This window comes from Myodes glareolus, chromosome 1 (assembly GCF_982192425.1).
Source record: "Myodes glareolus chromosome 1, mMyoGla1.1, whole genome shotgun sequence".
Classification (NCBI taxonomy): Eukaryota; Metazoa; Chordata; class Mammalia; order Rodentia; family Cricetidae; genus Myodes; species Myodes glareolus.
The window spans coordinates 69,519,290-69,530,580 of record NC_142026.1 but is presented as its reverse complement, the minus strand read 5'-3'; the positions used below and the strand labels follow the sequence as shown (position 1 = coordinate 69,530,580).

Genomic DNA, 11,291 nt, shown 5'->3' with positions numbered 1-11,291 from the left:
TTCTCTTCATCAAATACGTCAAGGTTTTTCGTGTCTGGAAAATCGTTACCAGGATACCAGGACCCTTCTCACTACTTCTCTCAACTTCCTCAAGACCTGTATTAGCCATTCAGTTAGTCAAAAATTGTTCCAGCATGGAGATAAACAGGTAAAGTACCCTGGCGCCAGAACGGAGACCCTAACTGCACAAGCGAAAGGAGACGCGCGAGGGGCGGGAATTGTAGTCTCGGGAGGCACAATTAGGCCGAAAACAGACTTCTCAGGTGCCCAAGAGAAGAGTTTGCGGAGGTGGGACAAGCAGAGACGTAAAATCCACGCGCAACATTCTGGGAGCTACAGTATTAAACTCTGGTGTTGTTCTCAACTTTCCTCCCGCGGTTCGCGACAAGTGACGAACCGGGTTTGATCGTGGTCAGGTTCTGGAAGATACGCTCAGACTCCCTCGCTGACACAGCAAAAGCATCCCCTGAGCTGACCGGACAACCACAGGGCGGGACCGGAAATGCACGCACGGGCTTCTGGGAGGTGTAGTCGGCGCGCAGGCGCATTGTCGACTGGTAGCTGTGGCCTTTGTTTTGCAGTTCAGCGGTAAGGTGGGGGAGCTGGGTGGGGAGGGGGCGGGCTGGGCGGGCGAGGGGGAGGGATCTGAGGCCTTTGGCAGAGCTGGTACATTACGGCAAAGTTGCACGTGGAGTTCTCTCCGCTTCTTTAGCCTTGTCGGTGTCGCTTCGGGGAACAAGGCGGCGGGGCCGACCTCTAGTGACACCGGGGTCTTTGAGGAGGAGCTCGGACCCGGCGTCTAAGCTTTGTCCCAAGACTTGGAATCCCGAGCTTGGAGCCAATATTGCAGTGATTGAAAATAGCCTGCCCTACCAGAGAGGGAAGGGCTTCTGTCCCAACTTTCCAGCTGCGTAGGACTCTGGAAACAAATCGAGTGCCGCCTCGGAGGTGTCAAATCGAGTGACACCTCGGCGGGTGTCAGCCGCCATTTTGATGCTTACATTAATACCCCGAATGAGTTGGGGAGATGCTGAGTAGGAAAAGTGCAAATATGAAAAACGGAGTTCGAACTCCCAACCCTACGTAAAACCAGCCAGATAGTGTGCTAACTTGTGTCCGTAACCCAGTTTTCGCAGGGCTTGAAGAGAAACCCCTGATATCCAGCAATGAATAACACCAACAAGCTTCTACAGTAGTAGGTTTCCACTTTTTCAAAATGTTTAGTGTTAGTTAACCCTCCCTGTATTTCATCATCTACCATGCCCTCCTATCCCCCATCCCAATTTAAGACTTCCTATTATTATTCCCCGTTAAGCATTTATACCACTTTATTCTGTTACAAATGTAATGGCTTCCGTGGGTATTTCAAATGAAACACATTTCCGAAAATTCAAAGCTAACACCCACAGATAAAACATCGAGTTTGTCTTTTAGGTCCGAGTTGCCTCAGAATGATTGTTTCCAGCACTATTCATTTATCTGCTAGTTTAATGATTTCATTTTTCTTAGTAGCTTAATAGTATTTCATTGTGTGAATAGAACACATTTTCATTATCCATTCATTGTTTGGTGGACATTTAGACCGTTTCAGTTTCCTGGCTATTGTGAATAGAGCAGCAATGAACAAGTATCTTTATAGCAGGATACAGCATCCTTTGGGTATAAATCTGAGAGTGATATAGAGGATCTTATCATAGATGTATTTCTAGCTCTTGGAGGAACAGATTTCCATAGTGGCTGTGCCAGTTTGTACTCCCTGCGGCAATGAATAAGTGATCCCTTTTCCCCACATCTACACCAGCATTTGTTGCTGAGATTATAGCTCCCCCCCCCCCGCCCTGTATGTGTATGAGTGATTTTTACACATGTGTGTATGTGCACCATGTGTATGCCAGGTGCCCAGAGAAGTCAGAAGAGGGCATAGAACCCAATAGAACTGGTCTTACAGATGGCTGTGAGCTGCCCCATAGCTGCTGAAACTGAACCTGGGTTCTTTACAAAAGTAAAAAGTGCCCTTTACTACTGAGCCACCACTCCAGCACCTGGATTATGTTTTCTCAAGCTGTCTCTCCCTCCTCCTGTGCCAAGCATTTTGTTTCATTAGATTAAGCATACAGGTTGAAGCATCCTTAATCTCAGAGTCTAAAATTTTTGCACATTTTAAGCCCAAAAAAACTATGCAAAAATTCCAAACTTCAAGGGGGTTGAAGAGATGGCTCAGTGGTTAAGATCACTGGTTATTCTTCCATGGGAACTGAGTTCAATTTCCCGCACCCACATGGCAGCTCACAACTGCCTTATTTCCAGTTCCAGGGGACCTAATACCCATAGCAAAATACCAATGTTCATAAAATAGAAATAAATAAATGTTTAGGGGCTAAAGAGATGGCTAAGAAGTTAATTAAGAGCATTGCCTGCTCTTCCAAAGGTCCTGAGTTCAATTCCCAGCAACCACATGGTGGCTCACAACCATCTGGTGCCCTCTTCTGGCCTGCAGACATACACAGAGACAAAATATTGTATATATAATAAATAAATATTTTTTTAAAAAATTCAAACTTCAAAAATCCTTAAAATCTGGAACACATCTGGTTTCAAGCACTTCAGATAAGAATATCCATGAATAATTTTGGCTCCACAGGTGTCCAGCCTGACAGTTTTTGCAGATATCCCCTTCCTCACTGCCCAGACACAACTGCTGCAAGGGTATGTATCTCCAGGAGAGCAGTTTCTGATGTGCCCTGATTTGCCCATAATTCTTTGCCACTTTACTGTTAATTCCCAAACACCATTTTATTTTGTGGCCCAGTGGTTAACAGCACATGTAGAGGACCAAAGTTGGATTCTAAGTATGCACATCAGTTGACACATAATAACCTGTAACTCTAGCTCCAGGAAAATCTGGTGTCTCTGTCCCGCCCCCACACACACACACATTCACCCACATATACAGAGTTAAAAATAAACTTTTAAAAGATTTTTCTTCATCTGAGTTGTTAGAAATAACCTTATAGCCTAAGATACTGTTCCCTATTTACATATTCCAGGAGGCCACCTAGACTCTATAGGAAAATTTGACTTTCACTTCAACTGGAGAGAACCCTTCTGGGCAGTTTAATGTTCCTATTAACCAGCTGCCCTACCAGAAATGAGTCTAGACTGGCTCAGCCAAGGACACTCAATCAGGAACAAGTACATTTCAGGACTTGGTTGTTTATTTCACCCAAGAGGAGCTAGGGCAAGTGGAATCTTCCCAGTGGATCCTGTACCACAATATGATGCTGCAGCCCTTTGGGCTATTGGTCTCTGTTAATAAGACTGCCTCCCCATCCCTGATTCTTTGCTCACATTGTAAACTCTACTTCTCCTGAATTAAAAATGGGTGTACTTCTTACATTTAAAAGCAAATACCTGGACTGTATCTTGGGCTTCAGGAACTTGGTTATTTAATTGTAGGGAATATCAAAAAGAATAAATTTTATTAAGTCACAGACCTGACCTGAAAATACCAGAAGCAGAGAAACACAAGGTGAGTGAGATGCATTGGCCCTGTGATTGTAAAATCTCAGGGTAGAATTGGGTCATTCTTTTGTGTTCTTGGGAGTCCTCTTACTGTTTGCCACCACTGTCAAGTCTGTTTGGGCTGTTGTAACAAAATAGAGTAGTCAATTATAAACGATAGAAATGTATTGCTCTCTGTTCTGGATGCTGGGAATTCCAAGAGCAAAGTACCAGCAGATCCTGTGTCTTGTGAGGGCTCATTAATGCACCTTGCTGCATCATCATATGGCAGAAAGAACAAAGGAGCCATTCAAGAGATGGCTCAGTAGTTAAGAAAACCTAGGTTGTGTTTCAGTTTTATTTAGTATGTGTATCTGTTGGAATGTATGTCATGGTGTACAGATGCTGGCTGAGTCGGGAACAGGGTGTCAGATCCTCTGAAGCTAGAGTTACATGTAATTAGGTGTGAGGCCACACACATCCTAGGAAAGTCCTCTACCACTGAGTTGTGTCCTAGACCCATTTCAATGTGAGTGAAAGTTTGCAGAATTGATGCTTGGTCAGGAAGGAGGTCACACAATACATAAAGTAAGGATAATGTAAAATTATTGGTTTTTAATAACTGCTAATAAAATAGATTAGGGTAAGTGGTAAGAAAATTAGTAGTTTCATAATTTGAACAGTAGTCCTCTATCAGTTTTCAGGAAGGATAAGAAGTACTGCCTTGTTCAGATAGTATGTCTGCCAAGCACTTACTGTGATTGGGTACAATTGTTGCCCAGATGGACAGAATTTCTGCCCTGTAGGGATCCTGTTTCTTCCCTGGTTCGCAGAACAGTTAAATTTTTCTGTTATTTTGAGATGTTTTCCTATATAGTCCAAGCTGGCCTCAGACTTTCATATTTTTGTTTGTTTGTTTTTGAGACAGGGTTTCTCTTTCTAGCCCTAGTCATCCTGAAACTCACTTTGTAGACCAGGCTAACCTCAAATTCAGAGATTTGCCTGCCTCTGTCTCCTGAACACTAAGATTAAAGGGGTGTGCCACCACCCAAAGACTTTCAATACTTTTGATCCTACTGCTTCAACTTCTTACATACTAGGAAGACAAGCTTGTGCCTCCATTCTGGATAAAATCTATTAAAATTTAAATTTTATTTTATGTATACGTATATTTTGCTTGCATGCATGTATGTGGGCTAACATGGGGTGCTGGAAAGTAAAAACAAGTATTTTTAGCCACCACGGCATCCTTACAGTCCCCATAAAAATTATTTTTAAACTCATGCACTAAACTTTTCAAAATTATCAGTTTCACACACATACAAATCTCACACAAGCTACATGACAAAAAATTTTTTTTTCTTTTGGAAAGGGTTTTAAGGCACATTTCTGCCTCATGTTTCTTTCAGATTTAGAAATCAGACAAGAAAACAGATTTTCAGATCCAAAACAAAGTATCCCTGGAAAGTTTTCCAATAGTATTTTTTCTGATAGGAAAACTCGGGGTGGTGGATGGCACTTGAAGAATAAGAACAGTGTAGGTCCCTAGAATGCAGTATGAGCAGTGAATGGGGCAGGTGATTTTCATTCCTGTGAAAATACCCACTTAGAAGAAAGGAGGATGGGGCTGAGGAAAACTTGAATCTAGGCACTGATCTCTCAGCTCAACCAATAATTATAAAAAGCAAGACCTGCCACATGTGGGAACACAGAAAGGGAAAAGCTGGACTCAAGTGATCAATCAAAAACTGATATAAAAAAGAAACTCTACTATGGCAGAAATGTCTAAAGGCCTTAGTCACAGTTGAGCACTCATTGAGCATCACCAAATACACACAGGAGATAGAAGACCTTACTCATATCATGAATGTGAAGATGCTACGAAACGGTTCGGCACTAACCAAACACTAAACAAGCCACACCAGTGAGAAACCGTGTACGTGTTCTGTGTGGAAGGACATTCAGCCACATTGCCCTACTGATCCGGCACCAGAGAACTCACAAAGGTGAGAATCCATGTGACTGTAGTAAATGTGGGAAATCCTTCAGCTTCAGATCCTCCATCAACCAGCGTGAGCAGACTCACATAGTTGAGAAACCCTCTGAGTGCAGTGAGTGTGGGAAGGCCTTTCAGCAAATTATCACCTCACCCAGCACCTACAAACCACACTGACGAGAAGCCCTATCATTGGAAATATGACAAAGCCTTGAGCCATAGCTCATCCCTGACCAAACACCATCAAATCCACACTGGAGAGAAGCCCTATGGCTGCTATGAGTGGGGGAAAACTGTCACCCACATCACACCACTGATTCAGCATCAGAGAACCCACACAGGAGAAAAGCCCTATGGATGCAGTGACTGTGGCAAGGCCTTCAGCCACAGCTCAACTTATAGTGAGGAAAAGCCCTATGAAAAGCCAGCTTGCTCCCCTCATTCAGCATTGGAGGAGCCACACAGGAAAGAAGCTCTATGAATGTAGTGAATGTAGTGCCTTCAGCCAGAGTTCCCTTCTCATGGAACACCAGAGGATTCACACCAAGGAAAAGCCTTTTGAGCACAATGAATGTGGGAAATCCTTCAGCCACAGCTCATCACTCAGCCAGTATGAAAGGACACACACTGGGGAAAAGCCCTATGAGTGTCATGATTGCTCCAAGCCCTTCAGTCAGAGCACCTAATCTTACTCAGCACCAGAGGATCCACAGGAGAGAAACTACACAAGTACAGGGATTGTGGCAAAGCTCTTCTCTTACCAAGCACCAGAGAACTCATACCTAATCCACATTTATATATATATATATATATATATATATATATATATATATATATATATGTATATTTCATACTCTTGAAGTAGTACTTAAGAATAATAGTTCAAGTTGACTCTGATAACCCTAGAAAATACATCAGATATCACCATAGAACTTTCATCTGGCGATGGATGGAGATAGAGACAGAGACCCACATTGGAGCACTGGACTGAGCTCCCAAGGTCCAAATGAGGAGCAGAAGGAGGGAGAACATGAGCAAGGAAGTCAGGACCACAAGGGGTGCGTCCACCCACTGAGACGGTGGGACTGATCTAATGGGAGCTCACCAAGGCCAGCTGGACTGGGAGTGATGGAGCATGTGATCAAACTGGACTCTCTGAATGTGACTGGCAATGAAGGCTGACTGAGAAGCCAAGGATAATGGCACTGGGTTTTGATTCTACTGCATGGACTGACTTTGTGGGAACCTGGTTTGTTTGGATGTTCACCTTTATAGACCTGGGGGGAGGGGGGAGGACCTTGGACTTCCCACAGGGCAGGGAACCCTGACTGCTCTTAGGACTAGAGGGGGAGGTGGGGAGGGGGAGGGAAAAGGGAGGCGGGAAGGAGGTGGAAATTTTTAATAAATAAATAAATAAATAATTTTTTAAAAAAAGAAACAAGAAGAAGAGGAGGCAGGAAGGAATAAGAGAAGATGTTTATCGGCCTCAGAAGAGGAAGGCAAACCCTTGAACTCTACTGGCAAGATGCACAATTTAAAAAAAAATACTAAAAATAGAAATACCATTCCAGCACGTTCCTGCTTTACCTCCTGGGTATACAACCCAAAGCAATCAGGGTCAGCATAGAATAGAGAACCTGCACAACCCTGTTTTTTTGGAATCTGCCTAGGTGTCCATCCATGGATGGGTCAATAAAGACAACGTGGTTAAACACCCAATGAAGCTTTACTCGGCTGTAAGGAAGAATGAAATGGACAGAACTAGAGATGCCTGCAATGGGGAAGATAAGCCAGAGGTGGAAAGACAAATGCTTTCTTTCATATGCAAGCTCAGTTCTTTAGTTTTTTATTTGGTTTTTTGAGAGACAGTTTCCTGGCTAGCCTAGAACTCACTAAACTGTAGCTGAGGCTGACCTTGAACTTCTGACTATCCTGTCTCTACCACCTAGGTCCTGAGTTATGGGCATGTGACAACGTGCCTGCTTTACCAGGTGCTGGGGTAGCACCCAGGGCTGTCATCCTGGCACCTATGTTCCTGGTCCATATCAGAGCTCCTCTTTTCCCAGGTGCCTCTTCTTAGTCTTTCCCACTCTCTTCCCGGGCCTGCTCCGGGAGAAGCTGTTCGTTACGTGCTCTCTGTGAACTAATAATTGTGGGCTTCCCAGTGAGACCGTGTCCTGCTCATTTCCAGCAAACAGACGAGTAACTGAAATGGGACAAACGGGGGACGCCCGGGAAGATTTTAAAGTCAGAAAGGAAAGGGGGCAGTGAATTCATGGCACCGGACATCGTTCTGCCAGCTCCGAACAGCTTATATGCCCAATCATTAACCTTCTTATCACTACAGCAGTGTTGTTGGAAGTAATGGTGATGGTGGTGATCTGTAGTGGGGGCGGAGATATATGTGAGTGTACATTTTGGTGGGGGAAGGGTCTATCTGGGCAACTAATTTTAACCAAAAAATAGTTTCTTTCTTCTGTCCCTTTCCTAGCAAGTCATTACCATGTACAAAGCCTCATAACTAGGCTAATAGCCGTTACCTTGTGATCTCTACGGATTGTTTTATTGCTGTGTTTTCTTTCTCACTGCCCCCTCCATCTTTTCCGCTCTTCAAGGCACAGAGGCATAAAGGATACATATAGCTCACATTTGCGTCCTCAGGAATAGGAATTACATGGGGGCTATTTCCAAACAGACAGTACTCCAGTTCTTCTCTTCAGATGCCAATTAGATTAGCATCTTTTCTCTCTTTCTCTCTCTCTCTCTCTCTCTCTCTCTCTCTCTCTCTCTCTCTCTCTCTCTCTCCTATTAAATAGTCGCACAAAAGCTGAGCTGACAAATTGCTCCCTCCATGGTGCTCCACAGACAGACAATAGACCATCATCATTTACACACTCAAATCCTATTAATCACAGATTAATGAGAACATGTCTAGTGGGGAAGAAATTACCAGAATGTGGGCCTCCTGGCTTGTTACCCACGTAACATCTGCCGGCTTTACTTCGTGTCATGTCATCTTTTATCACATTGAGATAATGTTTGCTCCAGAAACATAATTAAGATAATGGAGCGGATTCAGGGCCTTCCCTTAATAATTAAAGAGCTGGGGTTATGCTTCTTAGTCTAGTGGCTTTTAAAAAACTAATTTCCCTCTGTTTTTGATTATTTCCTTTTTCTTTTGCTCATAATGAACTACTGAACATTGGGGTTTGGGCTTTTCTGGTTTTTCCTCTCTGTAAACTAAGAGATTAATCTTCATGCCCAAAGCTAGGACAGAGTCAGGCCTGTAGTTCATTTTTCTACAGAAATAAGTCTATAGGACACACGATATACCATTAGATCCATATGTATGTACACACACACACACACACACTCTTAGTCCTTTTTGTAATCTGAAATATCCTAAATTAAAATTAGCACTTAAACTCCATCTGAGCTTATAAGAAACATTAAATGCCAAACTGACTTTCCCTTATTCTTAACTAAAATGTGCTGTTTTATTTGTTTTTTTAATAGCCTCAAACACTTTCTTTTTTTAAAGCCAGGGTTCTGTCAGTGACTTTGTCTTTAATCCTAAGCTAAGTTTCTGCTGCAGAAACTGAATTTAGGGTCCAAATATTTGTATTCTTGATAGGGGTAAAAGTGAAGGTAAGTGATAAAAAGTTTTTAAAAAAAAAAAAAGGCAATGACATCTGTAATTGGCTGATAAAGAGGGTAGAAGAATCATAATTTACAATCATAAAACTGAGGAAAGGTCTTTAAACACAGACTGTGCGTCTGCCCTCTTAGAAGGGAATGGCGATTAGCAGGAGCCAGCTAAGCGGAGATTTGTGGCTTCTGATTAAGCCTTGACTCTGGCACTGGCACCACGGGAATTAAAACAGCTCTTCCAACCAAGAGCCGGCCAGCGCCAGCCACAGGAAGAGGGAATAGATTGTGAAGAGCTTCTTAATTAAATTTTAATTATTGCTAATAAATAAATAAATAAATAAAGTTAAAAAGAAGAAAATACAACAGCAAGATGTTTCTAAAATAAATGACATCTTCATGAAATGTCTGTTAATACTTGACTATCTAAGCACACAATCAATTAACTAATGTGCAATCGGATTTAAAAGCCTCACAGATTTTTAGATGACTTCATTCTGTTCTCAAACTTAACAACACATGGGTATTAGAAATGCAAATAATGCTGTTTTATGAAAAGAGGAAGATTTATTCAGTTAAGCTACCATCTCGTGAACAATAATCCCTCACATTGGAACCCTGTGTTCTCCAAAATTCCTTTTTTGGAAATTTTACAATGTACAAACTAATTCTTTCCTGAGCTTTTCATTGATTGTTTATCTCAATGTCCAATAATCTTTTGTTGTTGTTGCTACTATTTTGGTATTTTGTTTTTTAGACTGAGTCTCGGATAGCCCAGACTAGCCTTGAATTTGTATATGTGGCCTAGGCTGGCCTTGGACTCTCCTTGGTGCCCCTGCTGCTATCTCTTAATTGATAGGAGTACATCACTACGTGTGATAAACTTTTGCTTTTATATTCAACTTGGAAGCTCTTGGATGTTGGGGATTGTTGTTGTTGTTGCTTTTCTTTCTGTGTAACTTTAGAGTTTGTCCTGGAACTCGCTCTGTAGACCAGGTTGGCCTCAAACACACAAGAGATCCGCCTACCTCTGCCTCTTGCATGCTAAATTTAAAGATGTATCACCACTGCCCAGTTGAAAACTCATTTTAATATTTAGCTTCAACACTTTGTTTTTATATTTAACTTGAAAGTCCACAATAGTTCATTGAGTCCCAAATCCACAAGTAGTCTTCTAAAAGCCACAACCTGTAAATGGTTACTTGTCATATTTGCTAGAAAGGTTTTGGTCCTCAACCATCAATAGTGTTTATATCAGATGATTTTATTTTGTAATCGCCGTGCTAGGATATAAACTCCTAACTATTCTACAGTTTCTCCTGGAGTGCAACATGTTTTAGTCTTCCAACTCTGTTCTTTGGTATGCCTGTGGGATGCTTTTTTGGAACTGAAGTTTTAAATGTGAGATGTGGTGGCACATACCCATAATCCCAGCATTAGGGATGCTGAGACTAGAGTACTGCCAAGTTCAGGGCCATCTTGGGTTATATAGTGAGACCGTCTCGAAAACTGTAATGGTTGGAAATGTGGTTCAATGGTGTGCATGGGTACTTGCCTAGCAAGTACCACAAGGCCCAGGATTTGACCCCCAAAACAGGAAAAACCAAAACTGAGCCATACATGTGAGTGAAAATGTTGTGATAAAGCCCTTTATTCTGTATGGTAACCTAAAAGTTGCTCTAATATAACTACCATACACACACATACATTGTCTCAAGGGCTGGCATTTGATAAACCTATAATCCCAGCACTGTGAAAGCAGAGACAGGAGAATCACAGACTCAGGGACAGCATGGGCTATAGCAAGAGACACTGCCTCAAAAATATAAAATTTAATTTTCAAAACTAACCTAGTTGGTGGCCTATAATCCCAGCACTTGGGAGATCAAGCCAGGAGTATGAGAAATTTAAGGTCATTCTCAATTACTTTGCAAAGTCTGAGCTGTGAGACCCCCATCTCAAAAAACCACCACACACAAAAAAAAGCAAAAATCCAAACCTACATAACTACAAAAAGCAGGTGCAGTTAATATTTACCACTGTATGCTTCATGTTACCATTCTGACATATAAAACTTAGGTGTAGGCTATCTTTGAAATCTAATGTGCTAATCACTTACAGCACATCAGTTCATTGAAACTACATT

At 42.2% G+C, this 11,291-nt stretch overlaps 1 long non-coding RNA gene across 1 annotated transcript in view; it reads left to right on the top strand.

The window, feature by feature from the left end:
- The first annotated feature begins 533 nt into the window (after positions 1 to 533).
- The window catches only part of LOC146895941 (uncharacterized), a 29,262-nt gene continuing 18,504 nt past the window's right edge, over positions 534 to 11,291 (top strand). Inside the window, exon 1 of the long non-coding RNA XR_015002826.2 lies at positions 534 to 588. This is a non-coding gene — a long non-coding RNA (uncharacterized LOC146895941). The remainder of the gene's footprint in view (positions 589 to 11,291) is intronic.